A 19,192-nucleotide genomic window follows, 5' to 3' on the forward strand; every position below is an offset into this window, starting at 1 on the left:
GTCGCTAATAAGTGAACTCTACAAAACTATGAAAAGCGTCTATAATGAAAATATGACGTCCTGAATTGTGAGAGATATTACACTTTTTTATTCATTCGTATCGTCAATTTACTTCAGTTTAAAAGGCCTTTTATCAATACCTTCTAATTTCTTTTGGATATTTGCACTTGAAAAATCCGAATTGAAGAAATGGTGAGCATTTAGAATATATATATATATATATATATATATATATATATAATTTCATTTACTTACATAGTACATTAATACTGAATGACTGATTCCGTCTCCCAAACTCAGTCGATTTTCCGACACATTCGAAAGTTCCTGTGTCAGAACACTGAGCCATTCTGATCAATGTGTAGTTTAACCAGTGATGTCCACTTTGTATAAGGATCTGGCTCCCAGTAAGTATTCGAAGGGTGACTTCTGGAATAGGATTACCATCGACGAAACACGACAGAAGAACTGGAGTTGTTTCATTAATGGTTGATGCATTTTTAGGTTTGCCATTAATATATACCCTTGGGTCCAATAAATCTGATAAAAAATAGTCCAGTGAATACCAATTTGTTGTCCATTAAAAGATTTACAATTCAGTTGTAAGCTTACATTTTTTTCAGAATTAAAGTTCAAGTCAGTGGTTGGTTTATTTTTTAAAGATGTTCATTATTCAATCAGCTGAATAGATCAATGGTTTAAAGACACGTGTGTTATAGAAACATAAGATATTTTATTCACGAATGTTTTTTTTTAATGTTTAAGATTAATTAATTCCCAGAAAAGTTGAAAATTTCAAATGCAGGTACATTAAATGCAAAATGATTTTGCTGTTTCTTTCGAATACAGCTTAATAATTTCATTTTTTAGACACGTCAAATTGGCAATCATATAGGACACTTATAATGCAAGAAATGAAATACCGAAAGTTTTTATCTAAATTTTTACCGATTGCTCCTAGATTCATAACCATTTACTTGTATGAGTGTGAAAAAATAGACTTTATTTATATATCATTTTCCCAATGATTTTATACCAGATGTTTACTTTTATGTTTTAAAGTACATGATTTAACATTCATATCAAATGTGCCATATTATTCATACATCATTTAAAATGAAAAAGCAAATTAAAAATTATTTAGGATCTTAAGGCTATAAATGTGTGATTGTAATCAGTGTTATAATAATTTTTTTTTTATAAGAACTAAAAGAACAGATGAAAAGTTGCCCTGGGGGAAATGGTTTACAGCTGAATTTTTTACAATGTAGTAAAGTTTTCCTTTTCAACACTTGGTTGCACATCCACTTACATTGAATGTTTAACTTAATATTTGATACAGAGCGACCTTCAGTTCCGTTAACTAAACATCGAATCAATGCCATATTGGCTTTGTTTGCTGTTTGTTGTGGTAAATAAATTGAAGATATGCCAATGGTTGTAGCGTTTCTAAGTTCACCAGTAGGACTTTTGTATTTCCATTGTAAGGTACAAGGTGGATAACAAACAGCTGAGCAATTGTACGGACCAAATGTTTCCCCTTCATGAACATCTAAACCCTCATCAGGCGGTCGTGGAATTATTGTTATACTTTCTGGACCATCTGTGAAGAGAATTAAATATATATGGTTTCTATTAACATCTTACGTCACAAGGTTATTTTGGGAAATCATAAATATCGAACGGCATATCCTTGTGAGTACAATTAATGTAGGTTATTTGTAAGGACTGTAAAGTAGAAAATTTATTTGATTTAAAAAAAAAAATGAAAATTTCTAACATTTTAATTGAAGGTGGAGACTCTGGTTACATGACAGGATAGAGTCGGTTGTAGATTCAATAAATTATTGAAATTATCAGTACTAGTTCATTTTTTTTTTCTTTAGCTTTTCCATATCCAATGCCAAAAAAAAAAAAAACAAAGTTTCACCCTTAATGTAAATAATTAAATAGGTTAATCCACTATTCTTTTTTTCCTACACTGCATGTCATATCGAATGTGCCATATTATTCATACATCAGTTAAAATGAAAAAGCAAATTAAATATTATTTAGGATCTTAAGGCTATAAATGTGTGATTGAAATAAGTGTTATCATGATGATTTTTTATGTTATAAGAGCTTAAAGAACAGAAGGAAAGAAACAATCGGAAAATGGTTTACAGCTGAATTTTTTACAATGTAGTAAAGTTTTCCTTTTCAACACATGGTTGCATCACCCACTTACATTGAATGTTTAACTTAATATTTGATACAGAGCGACCTTCAGTTCCGTTAACTAAACATCGAATCAATGCCATATTGGCTCTGTTTGCTGTTTGCTGTGGTAATAGAGTTGAAGACAGGCCAATGGATGAAGCATTTCTAAATTCGCCTAACGGACTTTTGAATTGCCATTGTAAGGTACAAGGTGGATAACAATCAGCTGAGCAGGTGTACGGACCAAATGTTTCCCCTTCAGGAACATCTAAACCCCTATCAGTCGGCTGTGGAATTATTGTTATACTTCCTGGACCATCTGTGAAGAGAACAAAATATATATGTTTTCCATTAACATCTTATGTCACATGATTATTTTGGGAACTCTCATAAATATCGAACGGCATATCCTAGTGAAGGCAATTAGTGTAGGTTACTTGTAAGGCACCTGGTTTACACTGTAAAGTAGATAATTTATTTGATTTTTAAAAAGAAATATAAATTTCTAACATTTAAATTAAAGGTGGAGACTCTGGTTACATGACAGGATAGAGTCGGTTGTAGATTCAATACATTATTGAAATTATCAGTACTAGTTCAATTTTTTTCTTTAGCTTTTCAATATCCAATGCCAAAAAAAAAAAAACAAAGTTTCACCCTTAATGTTAATAATTAAATATCTTAATCCACGATCCTTTTTCCCTACACTGCATGTCATATCGAATGTGCCATATTATTCATATATCAGTTAAAATGTAAAAGCAAATTAAATATTATTTAGGATCTTAAGGCTATAAATGTGTGATTGAAATAAGTGTTATCATGATGATTTTTTGTTATAAGAGCTTAAAGAACAGAAGAAGAGAAACAATCGGAAAATGGTTTACAGCTGATTTTTTTTTTTTACAAAATTGTAAAGATATCCTTTTCTACACATGGTTGCACATCCACTTGCATTGAATGTTTAACTTAATATTTGACACAGAGCGACCATCAGTTCCGTTAACTAAACATCGAATCAATGCCATTTTGGCTCTGTTTGCTGTTTGCTGTGGTAATAGAGTTGAAGATATGCCAATGGATGTAGCGTCTCTAAGTTCACCGGTAGGACTTTTGTACTTCCATTGTAAGGTACAAGGTGGATAACAATCAGCTGAGCAGGTGTATGGACCAAATGTTTCCCCTTCATGGACATATATACCCCCATCAGTCGGCTGTGGAATTATTGTTATACTTCCTGGACCATCTGTGAAGAGAATAAAGTGTTTATGTTTTCCATTATCACCTTATGTCACAAGGTTATTTTGGGAAATCATAAATATCCTATAGCATATCCTAGTGAGTGCAATTAATGTGCAATTAATGCAGGTTATTTGTAAGGCATCTGGTTCACACTGTAAAGTAGATAATTTATTTGAATTTTAATTAAAGTTGGAGACTCTGTTCACATGACAGGATAGAGTCGGTTATAGATTCAATACATTATTGAAATTATCAGTACTTGTTCAATTTTTTTCTTTAGCTTTTCAATATCCAATGCCAAAAAAAACAAAGTTTCACACTTAATGTAAATAATTAAATATGTTAATCCGCGATCCTTTTTCCCTACACTGCATGTCCTACAATTCAATAGTGCATCGGTGTTCTGCAACTAGAACAAGAATATGTTGATTAAAAGCTGAGTTAATCATATTTAATATTCTATCTCATGTAATATAAAAATCATATAATAGGTAAGCATCTCCTGTTTTCCGGTCACACCAACCGTAAACAAAATGTATTGATCAGGTACTTGTAGATGAAAAAATCAGTAAATAAATTCAGTATAATAATAATGGTCTTACAATTGGTATGAGGCATGTCAATTAAAATACAATCAATTGATAGATTGTTTTTTCAAACAAGGTTATTTAAAGTCCATAAAATTTGGATAATTTGTTTATACTGATTTTTTGAAGTTTAGGAATCCAGCATAAAGATGGTGAGCATATGATTTTTACTCCCAACCTCTGCTTTTTTAAAATCATGAAAATCTTTTAGAGAGGTCTGGAAACGCATTGTTCCTGGTACATATATTTAAGGAAAAAACTATAGTAATTTCCTACTTGCTGCAAATTTATTTATATAACAGGCTCTACCCTGTAACCTATGAAAAGGGGCAACCATGACGACGCGTCTGGAACTTAAATCCCAATAACAGAGTAGGGGTGTTTATAAAGAGGAAGGGATAGCCCTGCTTTATGTAGTTATAATTTATAAACTGAACTGTCTACGGATTTTTCCGTTTTTCCTCCGATCATTACAAGGAGCGCACGGCGGGTGTGTCCGGTCGGCAGGGGATGCCCACTGCTCCATTGCACCTGATCCCTCCTCTAAATTTAGCTCTGCTCCAAATATGTATCGTTTCATTGGACTTAAGAGATTGAATACTGTTCGTTATCTTCATATTTCATTTGTTAAAATTTTAAAAGAAACACAGGAATAAATCAGACTTTTCATTTAAAAGTCAAAGTGGCAGATACACATCAGCGATTTATCAGCCACAATTCTGGCACATTTCAGTCTTCATTTGGCGGACACATTTCAGTTATCCTTCAGTGGCCTTTCCATCCCCTTTCAGTTGCCTTTCAGTGACAATTGGTTGCCTTTAAATGGCTTTTTGGTTGCATTTCAGTGGCCTTTCTGTTAGATTTTTTTCATCGTATTTACATGATACATGTATAAAGTATCTATTTTTGAAATATATTATCAGATTAGTCTTGTCTTCAATTTCCTTGTTTAATATTTATTGTTGTAAGAATATTCAGGAAGAAATTAATACACTGAGCTGGTTTTTGCTAGATGTTAAATAATTTCTGTATTATTTACCAAGTTTTTTTTAATAAAAGAATAATCATAAAATATGTGTCTAAATATATATTATGATCATGTTTCAGACTACAATTCACCATTTAAAACGAATATGCACTCATGAAGTACTAGTATCTGCAACGTTATTCTTGACACGATACACGATAGGAATGGATACAGGCACATGATTGGGTAAACGGCACACCTCCTAACCTTATTAGCAATACTCAGAAGATATCGGAAAAACTCATCGTGAAATATGAAAATTTCCGTTAATGTCCGAATAGCTTTCATCACGAGATTTCCATGAGATGAACATGCGTGACGTGAAAATCGAGAGAAATTTTCAACTTGAAGAGAGAGATTATGTTTTTCAACGTACAAATGTTTAAAATTGAAAGAAGTTGAAAAAAAAATATTGCTTTAAATGAAGACTGAAAATTTGGAAGAGATATTTCACTCTGTTATGTTGTAATGTACATGAAAGTGTCAAAACAGCACCCCTCGATTTTGTAAACATTATTACTCTTGCAAGGGAGTAGCATTGTTGGTTAAGATTAACATTGATAGCGATCAAAAACGCTCGGAAATAGACACCAATGTATTTTTCGGATATCTGTTGCAAAAAAATGGCAAGATATTTAAAGGCAAGTTTGTTAAATGCTATTAGTGCATTCTTTCAATTGAAGGGTATATGTAGATATGCTACAGTCCGTTTCTACACAAAAAAGCATGTAGACTAAGAAGTATTCAAAACCATAAAAATTATTATTCATGATTTAGTACAAATACTTTTGTATTCTTTAATCTATCAAAATATCACCAGTCACTTGCATCTCATCGGACTGTAAATAAATGTAGAGTGTTTGCCGATTGAAAAAAGTTTACGTATTGGCACATTAAGTGAGCATCGAATTGCTACACTGTAAGGAACTGAGCAAATTAATAACCTGATGATTTAATTTTTATTGAAGTTAAAATTCGTAATAAAACCAACATGGGGAAAAACTAGTATATTTGAATTACTCGTAAATTCGTTAACAAAAGAGTTTAAGTAATTCGTCAGGATAGTCCATAATTCTTTCGGCATATCCTTTCTATTTTCAGTATTTACAGAAATTAATAGTCAATAATTAGCACAAAAAAATTGTCCTTTGGAAATAAAGAATAAATGGTATATTAATTCAATTTAATGACTCAGGCTTTACGGTAAAAAACAGTCGTGGGTCAGCTGATCCTATTTGTTGTTTTTAATACGTACAATATATGTACAAATTTCTTTTTCTATAAAAGTCTGCAGGATTGGTGATTGTGATTTATATGTAAACCTTTTTGTTGTTGTTATTGTTTTAAGTTTTCCTATGAGCCTAGACAAAAAAAAATTGTTTTTTTTTTGGCTTCAAAAACCTGAAAATAAAAAGGTAGTTATGACTTTTTAAGTGTATTTGTATAATAATATAATTATTTGAGAAAGAAATTGCTCTTTTTTCTATAGTTGCCTGCGTGGCCCAGTGGTTAAAGCGTTTTCCCTAGAGTCATGGAGTAAGGTGTTCATCTTAACGTCGCGGGTTCGAATTCCATAGTGGAACTTGATGACTGGTCTTGCGGATGAGACACTATATTCGGAAGTCCCGCATTCGCAGTAGGTGCTGGCAAGAAAAAGATCACTCACTGCTCAAAGCCCCAAGTGCCAATTATAGATCAAAATTTGCAGTCCTTAAACGGTAAGCTGAGGCCTCTCAAAATGAATGAACAATTCTCAATGTGACGTAACAAAAAAGAACAAAGAAACACTTCTTCTTGTAAAATCGCTAAATCATTGATAAGTACCTTTACTAGCCTGTTTAATATAGCTGAAGTTGTTAAATAAAGTCAGGCAAACTCCCCAAAAAATAATTTTTGAATATCTTAGAAATTGCTTTTAAACAAGAAAATCCAATAATCTATTTAATTTTTTTTTCAGCTCTATTATTGGAGTATATTTTTGCATTTTTATTATCTTTTTTTTTCCATTAATGCGGTAAGTTCTCATGGAATTTTTCAGTCTGGAAGAAGAGGTAGAATAAAATATTTATGGCTCCTGTGAAATGTACTTAACATTGTAAATTTTTAACGATGGTTTTCAATTAAAAAAAGGTGACGATTCATCTCAAGTTAAGCAGGTATCCATCATAATAATTGGCATTCTTTCAAGTAAAAACGTGCAATGAAAAGTCTGCAACCAGAATCAGCGCAAAAAACAGAGAACAGACAAGATATATACATGTTTGAGTACCTATCGCCTTCGCAACAGAATTAGTGATCTAGGTGCCCCGATTCGATTTCTACAAATTTACTGGGTTTAAGAAAAAGAACAAAACATGTTTAAATTTGCAATCCTAAACTGGGTCAGTTTTTGTAAAAACAAATCTGTTGAATTTCTTTGAAAGCAGACATGAATTCTTTTATAGTATTTAATAAATTCAGTCTTCTTTATTTCAGATCTAGATCTGCCTTACCTCTGCACCAAGACTACAGAAACATGGCTGAAACATTGCCGGCTCGGTGTTAAGCAATGATCAATCAATCAATCAATCAATTAATTAATCTTCACTATGACGTTCAGGTAAATATTTAATTTTTTATTCATTACTTTTCTTGCCTTAATTCTGTAAATTGCACTTGAATTCAAATATAGTGTTAACTTCATTTTAAGATTTGTCCTTCTCATTGCAAAACAACTCTTTACTTACATAAAGGATTCATGCGAATGTTTTTACTTCTTTCAGATTCAAGAGTTTCTTTTGCCTGACAGTTATATCGGTTGTATTTAACATCTTTGGTGACAATAAATCTGTAGGTCTCTCTATCCTCTCTGTCTAGCTTGGTGTTGTTGACAAACCATGAATATGATAATGGTGGAAACTTCTTGTAATAGAATGGACCAGACGTAGATCTACTTTCACATTTAAGACTGGCGTATTCTCCCACCTTAACATTTAGATCTCCTGTTATTTTAGGTTTCAGTGGTTTTCCTGAATAAAATATCAAAAGTTGGAAGATAGAGGAATGAAAGAAAAAAATCGGCGGATTATATCTTTTTATATTTGTGAAACAATCCTCAGTTATTACTTATGTCAATAAAATCCTTAGGTTTATGCCTACTGCATGTATGCTTAATAGCAAGCCTCACAGACAACTTTAAAAATTTACTTCATACAAAACTATGAAACCAACGAAATAAGAAAAGCTAAAACACAAGTTTAAAAGAAACATGTGCATTATAAATATATGTAGAGAGAGAGAGAGAGAGATATATTTTTTGCAGAGTTTACCAGAAACAATTAGAACAGCTCCCCTTTCTCCTGACCAAGCATTGTTCTCTGTAGGACTTCCTATGTAATACCCAGCATCACCCACTGTTATATTTTTCACCTCAATCAGTATGTTTATAGAATTAAAAGGTCGGGTGTGGTATACATACTTTCCAGTTGAAAGCGGATAAGCATTAGCTATATTAATAATTTTTGACAATGAGCCATTATTTTCATGAAAAATGAAGTAATTTCCACTTCGCGGAAAAAATTCAGCTGTCCATGAAATGTTCATTGAATCACCTTCCTTAGATTTTACTGCTGTGACTAAAATGAGAAATAAAGAGATTAGAAAATTTGAGATTCCTTATCTTTCATCATGGCAGAACTAGTTTCTACACAAAAGTGCATCAAATAAAAGAGAAAAGAATGAGTGCGCTTTAGAGTGTCATTTAGAACCATTTCGGCCACCCATTTTAAGCCTTGAGTTAGACTATATTGCTAAATTAATCCATGATTATTGTGCATACATATGCATTTAATATTTATACTTCGAATTTTTTGTTAAACATATCTTTTTATAATTCCACACAACGTTATTGAAAAGAACATGTATAAGCCTTAAATTCATGAAATTTGAACTGGACCACTTTCAAATTTAAGGTACCAGCAAATGGGCGGAGACATTTAAATCGCATGGAAGTGGAATGTAAACTTCCAGATTGATTCTACAGTATGAATTTAAATGGAGGAGAGAGATTGTCTAGTTTCATGATTTACACAAATAATAAATAATTCATGGTCATACAATCTGATCATTTTCATGATTCGTATCCATATGATTGCTGCCTAATACTGCATTATCACACACAAGTGAAATAAAGTATACGTGTATGTAGTACTTACGGTTATACATACAATGTATTTTATTATATGCATGTATAGATAAAAAACATTTCGAAATGAAATATAAAATTTTAACTAAAAATTTAAGTTGCCAGGTTAACATGAAATTTACATTTTATTGACGGAACAAGTATATCTGATATTAAAAACAATGGTCAACGAAAATTCTACACAACGTTACAATGTCGATAATCACTCGCTTATGTCTTCAATATTTGTTTCATTTCGGCAATCCAAATACTGTCAGGTATGATACTAGTGTTTAGGGATGTGTCTGTAGATGCCTACAGACCCTTATACGGAGGTGACATTAGCTAGCACAGCTACCTACTAATCGCTCACATTATCTGCACTGCCAATACCAGAAATTCCTTCAAAATACCAAACGAAAAACACAATTTAGTGAAAGAAGACAAGGTTAACTTTAAGACCCGTAATAAAATTTTCGCAAAATTCTTTAATATTTTGAAGTTTTTCAGGCCGGTACACACTGTTAAATTTGTAGTAAATACAATTATTATAATTGTATTATAATACTTTCCTGTACACACGCTTATGCATGTCTTATTAGCTTGTTAATAGACTTTAGGTTTTCCCCGCAATCTCTCTCTCTCTCTCTTAATAATGGAAAACGAGGTTCTGTTAGCAGTATCTGTTATCGTATTATGCACTGTATTAAAACTTAAAAGACCATCATAAAGGAAACAGCTGTTGAACAATCGTTCATGTACTCGATGCACCATTGCATCGCTAGATGAGGTGCAAAGAGTAGACCCCAGAAGTTATAAAGACTTCTTAAGAATAGATAATGCAGCATTTGAGCAACTTTTACAATTACTTGTAGTTACTCCTTTTGATCTTCTCCCCCCCCCCCAAAAAAAAAAACGATTTTTCGATATTTTTACTGCTAAAGTCGACCATTATTTACCATGTGCTTTTTATTTTGTTATGATAAAAATAGGATGACCCCAATGTGAGTACTTTTGATTGGTTTAGAATTGAAAGGTAAGTTAAAATGAAATATGTGGAGATAACGAACAGTATTCAAGCTCAAAAGTCCATTAAACAATACAAAATAGGAGCAGAGCAAACACGGACCTCCAAACATCAGAGGTAGGATCAGGTGCCATGGAGGAGTGAGCATCCCCTGCCGACCGGTCACATCCGCCGTGTGCTCCTTGTCATGATGGGAAATAACGGAAAAATCCGTCGACAATTTAGTGTGCAAATAATGGCCTAACAATTAGTATGAAAAACGTCAGTCAGCATTTGACTCAATGATAAGTTGTATTTGCTGACAAAGTCATTGTATCGACCATAGAACCTACAAAATGATGACTTTAAACGAGACAGCTGATATTCTTGATTCATCAACTTATTTGTCAATAATTTACCTCGTTTTAGAAATTGTACATACGTAGAGCATGCTCTTGCGTATCGAATCAACTGAGAGATATGTACCCCGTATGCAGGTGATGAAGGTATATTGCTGCATAAGTAAGGGAAGTTGACGATTGAAAAGTTAAAGTCATCACGTTTATCATAAAGCTTGGTTGTTAGATTACCAGTAAGGTCTTTTTCAAGTAAAATATCCAAATATGAAACAGGTGTGTCAGACTCTGTGGTATCTTTTATCTCAAGTTCACCGGGATATATCGTATCGACATAAGAATGGAAATAGTCATTGTTAATTGACAATACGTCGTCGATATATCTAAATGTCGAGTTGAAGGCCACAGCAAGTGTTTTCTTCTTTTCACGTGCAAGATTTTGGACAAATTCTGCTTCATATGAATACAAAAAAAGGTCTGCTAATAACGGGGCGCAATTGGTAAACTTATATTAAAAATATAGCATTGTCCTATTCTTAATACAGTTTTATAAAATTCGAAAAATCTTATGATTCACCGTATTAAAATTCTATTCATAGTAAGATTTTGTAGTTAAATACATATGTGTGTGCACAGTCCTGAAGTCGATTGACGACAGAAACAATGAAAACATGTCGAACAGTGGAATGTCACGTGAGTAAAGTGATTATAATACCAAACGGATCAAAATTGGTTGACTCTCGGTGACCTGTTAATTTAGAAGCTGTCTCGACTGTAGTTTGGAGAAGTTTTCAAAAAATTATAAATGAGCCGCAAATTGTCCAACATTGCCCTTTGGATACGTATAAGTTTAAATCAAAATACACATTCTGTGCAAATGAGATGAATGGACAAGTTGAGGTTCGATGTAAATAATGTCGTTGAAAACTGGAATGCATATGAATATTAATAGAAATGTGACAAAACTGCTAGACCCCCCTCGCAAAAAAAAAAAAAAAAAAAAAAAAAAAAAAAAAAAAAACAGTGTCGCTCGGCGATATTTATATTTTCATGTGATATAATATATCAAACCCTGCTCTTAAGATATTGTTTAATAGTTCTGATTCAAAAAAGTTTATAAATTTCGGAAATTTATATTTGGCAAAACACCGGGACCCAACTTTCTCAGCTTAAGTGCATTGATCCTTTAACAAAATAAAAAATATACATTCTTTATGGTGACATATTTCTGCCCTCTACATGCAAGATAAATTATGTTTATATGCGAGAAAAATTAGGTGAACATCAAGATAATAGTGTCTACTCGCATAATGAATATGTTGACATGCAAGTTACCAATCTTTTTTAGAGAATCCAATTTCAATGTTGGTAAGCTTACTTACTTACGCCAGTATACGACATCATACAAGATACAACAGAATAGTTGACATGCGACTTATTCATGTTCACATGCAAGATAATTATTTGAACATGCAAGATATTTACATGTATGTCAACATGTGACATTTATGTTAACATGGAACATAAAAATTTGAACATGCGACCTCATTATGTCAACATGCGAGTTACATTTTATAATGCAAGATATTTATGTCAACATGCAAGATAATAAGTTGCATGACAACATACATATCTCTCATGTTTGTTTAATTAATTCGCAGGTGAAAATAATTACCCTGCATGTTGACAAAAATAAGTTGCATGTCTACATAATTATGTTGCTCAACATAATTTATCTTGCATGTAGAGCGTAGAAATATGCAACCATAGAGAATGGAAAATGCACTCAAATGAATTGATTTTAAAACTAATATGGTAAAAAAAATCTAAATTGAGAAACACAAATGATATTTGGATATTTTACTAAAATAATCGTTAGTGGTTACCTAACAACAAAATTTTGTGATAAACGTGATGACTTCAACTTTTGAATTGTCAACTTCCCTATGCTTACCTATGTAGCAATATACCCTTATCACCTGCATATGGGGTTTATGTCTCTCGGTTGATTCGATACGCAAGAATTAGCTCCACGTTCGAACAATCTCGAAAATGAGGCAAGCTATTGACAAACAAGTTGATGAAGCAATAATATTAACAGTCTCGTTTAAACTCATCAGTTCGCAGATTCTATGGTCAATACAATGACCTTGTCAGCAAACACACTCTACAATTAAGTTCAATGCTGATTGACGTTTTTTATATTAATTGTTAGGCCATTATTTACACACTGAATCTTCTACGGATTTTTTTCCGTTCTTCCCGATCATGGAAAGGAGTACAAGGCGCGTGTGACCAGTCGGCAGGGGATGCTCACTCCCCCATGGCAACTGATCCCACCTCTTATGTTTTAGAGGACTGTTTTTGCAATGCTCCTGATTAGTATTGCTTCGATGGAATTTTGAGCTTGAATACTTATTTCATATTTCATGAACGCATTTGGGTTTAAGACATCCTGGATGCAGCTTTATGCTACATTTAAATGTTTGTTAAAAAAATTACATGGTATTTCCTAAAATCGTATACCTTTTGTAAATCTATTGTTACTAGAGTATTTTTTTCCGTTTGCAATGCCGCAAATCATTTTTTTGTTCTACCTGTAACATTTTTTTTTATCGCTATTTATCTCCAGACCATGCATTCTAATGGAGACAAATTTTTGACCCATCTCCTGCCATGCAACCTCTCCCTTCTATAGTCAGTTGTAACATTATAGCACTGTATAATTACCTTAAACATTTTGTCATATATGCTTCTCACCTGAATAAAGTAATTGAATTAATTATTTTTACATATAAAAATGTAAATATAAATGTTTCAATTTTAATAAGATTTGAATGCCTATTTGAACAATACAAAGAGAGAGAGAGAGACAGAGACAGAGAGTCTTAAAAGAGGACTTTTAAAATATCAAAGGTGGGTCAGGTACCATATGGAGGAGTAAGCATCCCATGCCGTTCGGTCACATTTACAATGAGCCCCTTTACATGGTCATGTAAACGACAAAAATTGGTATTCAATTTAATATGGAAGGGATAGCTTTTCCTTCAAAATTAAGTGTAGAAAAAATGGATCAATCAAAAGAATTCGCTATTTTCCTGGCATAATTGTATTCCTTTGTTTTTCTATTAAATTACAAATAAAGTATAAATTTTAAATACTTTCTTTTATCCCAATCGTCGTGATTCTATACAATATTTGATACTTATTTTGAGATATTATTTCCTCGAAAACCAACGATTATATATTGTTTCTTCTCCGTTTTTAAAAAAAACATACCAGTCGCCCGCGTTGCGCAGTGGTTAGAGCGTCTGCTCTAGAGTTGCGGAGTAAGGAATTGATCCTTACGTCGCAGGTTCGAATCCCACTGCGGGACGTGGAGACCGTATAAACCGAGGTCCGTGTCGCAGTAGGTGCTGGCAGGAAGAAGATCCCTCACTGCTCAATGGCCCTAAGTTGCCGAGCATAAGTCAAAATTTGCAGTTCTCCACCAGCAAGTGGTTGCGTCTCCATATGAGTGAAAAATGCTCGAGAGGGACGTTAAACAACAAACATGCAAACATACATACCATTATATGTCTTCTCATAGTCCACATAACCATCGGCTGGTATAGAGGTGTTAAACTCCCGTACTCTGATCCTTACATATTTATATGGCAAGACATCGTCCACTGCATACTGGTCATTTTCAACCGATATCCAGTGAGTTGCTGAACAAACCTCTGTGATTTGTACATGATTATTGTTTGTTGAAGTATTGGTCCATGTAAATACCAGCTTTCCATTCATAAATCTGGTCGATATCGTTAACGCCTCTCCTATAACAACTCAAATATTTATTTTTTTTTTCTTTCATTTCTTTAAATGTTGCCTCTTTTTGTAAAACAATAATAATTCAAAAACTGAAATAAACACCCAAACATGCTCGGTTGAATAATATTGATAATTTTATTGTCCGGAAAAAGTGAAGAGATTTAACCTAGCTTTGATATTTGCTATTTAATATATATGAATTTTCCTAAAAAGCGGGTATTTAAAGTTTGCCAACCACTTAAATTTTGACTTTCAAGGAAGGAAAGTTAATACAGCAAAAAGTATTTTAACAACTTGGATTGACACAGAACACAGAAGAAAAAAATCACCTTGATCATAACAGTTTTTTTCTTTTTTCTTTTTTTTTCTTTTTTGTTTTTTCTCTTAACATTAATTAATGCTTTAAGTAAAATCTCCAAAAAAGAAGGTATAGTTTAAGCTTTATTGTGCCTTAGAAATTTTATGTTTTCAAAAAGTTTTGAAACTGGCTTAAAAAATATTATTTGAGTATATTACTGTGATAAATCAGGAAAGAATAGACTATGAAAGAGTACGATTCTGGAAATATGACATCATTAATTTGATGCATTTATCTATTTGAAACAGAAAATCCTCTAAATGACCCATTTCAAGGGTTATTTTCCTTACGATAAGAGTGTCCATAGCCGTCGCCCACTTTAATTTTTGGATATTTTATATAAAATTCTCTGAAAAATCACATATCTCAAAATCTTTGTGGGCGATACTTGTGGACATTATTATCTGAAAGAAAAATTGAAAATTCTGCAACTTTAAAAAAAAAATACGGGGAAATGCACAAGTTTATGACGTCACAATTAGCATTTAGAAGGTCATGTGAGAAAAATTATTTGTATGATCTTCCTGCATGGAATTTCAATGATTCAGAAAGCATGAGTTTAAATGTTTTAAATCACTTCAATTTTTGCGTTGATGCATTTTTTTAAATATATAAATATTAATATATTTTTATCATTTTTACATATAAAGCGTCTGTATTAAATATTCTACAAGTTCATGAAAAACATTCATGAAGATGATCTACCCTTTCATCAACGATATTCACCTATATTTTGTAGGATTCAATGGATTTGGATGATAAATGGAATGTACCTTACCTTGAAAAAAGCATAGCGTTGCGGATAAAAGCATACATAGAGGCATGAAAACAGCCATTTGTGTAAACGTAAATTATCAACATAAACAGTGAAATATTTTTCTTTTCAATTTTAAATTCCAAAGAAGAAGGTCTTGGCGAGAACCAAATTTCAACATATGTATTCGATGGATGTCATTGCTTCAAAATTTTATGACAATTAAACTTTCTTCCGTTTAGAGTACACATTTCCTGTAATAACACTCGCCTTATTAACTTTTGTCAGTAAGTCAAATGAATAAAGTACATTAAGAATTTAAGTCTCAGTCAAGTAAATAATAGAAAATAGAATTTCATTGCACATGTTAATTGAATTTCACGGATCATTACTTACATAAAATGAAAATAAAGTAAATGCAGATGCAGCTTCTTATTAATTAAATAAACACATGTACAGAATAGAATAAAACACATGTAGAATAGAATAAAACACATGTACAGAATAGAATAAAACACATGTACAGAATACAATAAAACACATGTAGAATAGAGTTACTGTAATACTGTTAAGTTGAAACAGCTTGAATTTTAGTTCTTCTTTTAATAGGCAATATTACATGTACATCATTTAAGTATAACCAGTTCACTTTTCATTATCATGTTGAACTAGACACAGAAAGTGATCACGAGTACTTGCATTGCTCCTTGTATTGAGTACCAGCTCATTTAGTCAAGCACTACGTGCATTCTATCTGTTCTCGTTTGCAGCTAATCATATACAGGTATAGAATAAATTTATCAAAGAACGGCATGGAAGTGATTTATTAATGGTGCTCTATTATCAGTTTTCCTGCAATAGTATATGAATATATGTGTGCAAAAATATAATTCATAGATTAATCTATTTGATGAAAGCGATTTTTTTTCTAGGAAATGTGACTGTCAATCATAAAAAGAATTGTCAAAAAAGAAGGCAATTTTTCTCCAATTTTACACCATAAGGTATGATTAAGTTATATACATTTTAGTTATATAAAAATTGTTGTGAAAAATTACAAATGTAAAGGTTAAGGTTCATTTAAGTGAATGAACCTTAACTGTGACTATTCAAAAATACACATTGACAAGACAAAGTAAGTCCATTGGAAGGAGAAACCGGTGTTAAGTGCCTGACTCCACTTTAGGAAGTTTGGTCACTTGATTAAAAGTTTGATTCTGAACGTGGCTCACAGAAGCAGATCCACAAAATTAAGACACCTACTCAATTATATGTTTATCAATAGCTGATTGATTGATTGTATCTTGTTTTACGTCCCATTCGAGAATTTTTCACTCATATAGAGTCGTCACCATTTTCCGGTGAAGGGCTTCAAATTTAGACCTTTACTCGGCACTCAGGGCCATTGAGCAGTGAGGGATCTTTATCGTGGCAACGCCTGCCATGACGCGGGGCCTCGGTTTTTAAGGTCTCATCCGAAGGACTTGAAACTTTAACTTCAAAGTGACGAGTAATTGCGAAGTTGCTACCTATTTTTTTTTTTATCGACTTAGGCCAATTGCGGCCGAGATACGAACTCATGACTCTCGATCACGGAGCGAGAGCTCTACCGACTGAGCTAACGTGCTAACGTGATAACGTGTTTATCGTTAGATACAAATTTGAAAAAAAATCATATACAGGTGCATTTTTTAAAAAAAAAATGTCTCTTCAATCTCCACTAGCATGAAAAACCAAAAAAAAAAAAAAAGAAAAAAAAAAAAAATAGTAGTAAGCCCCTCTCCTCTCCAAAAGAAATAATTTTAAAAAAAGACAGATTATGAGGTGGCAAACTTATGTATATTGTTTATTTCTTATTATGTAGTACACATTTCATGCAGCACGTAGTTTCAAAATGAGTGTTCTTCCTTGAAGGGACGAAGGTCAGGCATTAGGATTTTTTCTCTATCGTGATTTTATTATTCTTCCGTTTTAATTTCATTATCTTATTTTCATCGACCGTCTTTTCTTCCGCGAGTTCATTTTCTCTACTTTAGATTCGGAAGTCAGACATTAAATAAATTGTATATTTTCTAATTTCGTATATGAAATATATGCAAATAAAGCTCAAAAGTCCATTTAAAGTGTAAAAATCAGGGGCAGAGCAAACTGGGACCTCTACAACATCAGAAGTGATTACAGATGCCATGGAGGAGTGATCATCCCCTGCCAACCGGTCACACCCGCCATGTGCTCCTTGCCATGATCGGAAATAACGGGAAAATCCGTCGACAATTCAGTGTGTACATAATGGCCTTACAATTAGTATGAAAAACGTCAGTTAGCATTTGACTTAATGATAGATTGTATTTGCTGACAAGGTCACCGTATCGACCATAGATATTACGAAATGATGACTTTAAACGAGACTGTTGATGATTCTATTGATTTATCCGGATAACAAGTTTTGTTTTATTCTGGACTTCTATTTATTTCACTTTTAGGAAAATATTTTGCCAGTCATTATTCAAAAAACCAAACTTTAAGCATAAAAAACTCCTGTTATATTTGTGAACCTGTTTGGCTCACAGTTAATAACATAGCGTATCATTGTATCATAATTACTAAGCTATAAAACTCCATTGGCCTCCTGTAGTGACTCAGAGTTACCTCCCTTATCAGAGTATCAATGAACCTTAAGGTCCATTGGCCTCCTGTGGTGTTTCAAAATTAATCTGATCAGACACAAGCTTTTCCATCTCAGAGTGTCCTCTTCAGTACAAAGGAAAATGAACAAAAAATACACATGAAGTACAAACTATCAAATATATAAAAATAAATTTAAGTTAGCAGGGTATAAAAGGAAAAAGAGAGGACAGGAAAAAGAGAGTAAAAGGGGTTGTAAAAAGGTTACACTGATTATTAAAATCTTTTCGATTTCTAGTGAAGTTATATACAGCTTTAACAAAAGTTATCTATATTTTGTGACCTTACTTTGGTCCCCAGTTTTTTTTTTTAATTGTTTCAAGGTTATGCAATTCCTTTTTTTTTTAAATTCTTAAATATGATTCATTAAAATGTTTACAGCGCAAAATTTAACTTCGGTTTTTTCAGTAAATTCAGTAAAACTGTGTATTAGCTGAGTGTTTAATTTCAAATAGATTTGATTTAAGAACACTCCTTTTTTAGTTTAATATTGCTTGGTCAAATTCGAAAGAGGAGGTCTATCTTATTGAAAATCAACGACAGTTTCTCAGAATTAGTAATTAGGAATAATAATATTTGAACTTGTCTAGCAAACAAATTTCGCAGTTAATAAACCTAAAGGAGCTCAGAAAAAAAACTGAGTCATCACATAGAATTTAGGAAGTAACAAATGCACAGTTATTTTATCTCTCATTCTCCATTAATAAAAGACCGTGTCTCAACAATCCAGTACCGCTGTTATTTTTTCGTGTTTATAACGTGTTACGATAAAAAAAAAATCGCGGGACCATTTTGAGTTGCTGGCTATACCAAAGAAGATTCTGATTGCCTGGATATACCTAAGAAGATTTCGATTGGCCGCTTTACTGCGTGCATTTGAAAGTGAACCTAAAAGGAATGGGAATGAAGGTCCAATAAACAGTGCTCGTTAGGAACCAGGTTTCCAAAATCTCTTTCCTTAATTCTTGGCAAGTTTCGTGCAGTTTCGTGAAAGTTGTTAAAT

At 32.5% G+C, this 19,192-nt stretch overlaps 1 protein-coding gene across 1 annotated transcript in view; it reads right to left on the reverse strand.

Moving 5' to 3' along the window:
* Nucleotides 1-19,192, reverse strand: part of LOC133179724 (uncharacterized) — a 129,661-nt gene that overhangs the window by 65,490 nt on the left and 44,979 nt on the right. The gene's annotated exons all lie outside the window — the stretch shown is intronic.

The sequence above is a fragment of the Saccostrea echinata genome, unplaced genomic scaffold, assembly GCF_033153115.1.
Source record: "Saccostrea echinata isolate AGI-Se365-2 ecotype Australia unplaced genomic scaffold, CSIRO_AGI_Sech_v1 ptg000005l, whole genome shotgun sequence".
NCBI classification, from domain to species: domain Eukaryota; kingdom Metazoa; phylum Mollusca; class Bivalvia; order Ostreida; family Ostreidae; genus Saccostrea; species Saccostrea echinata.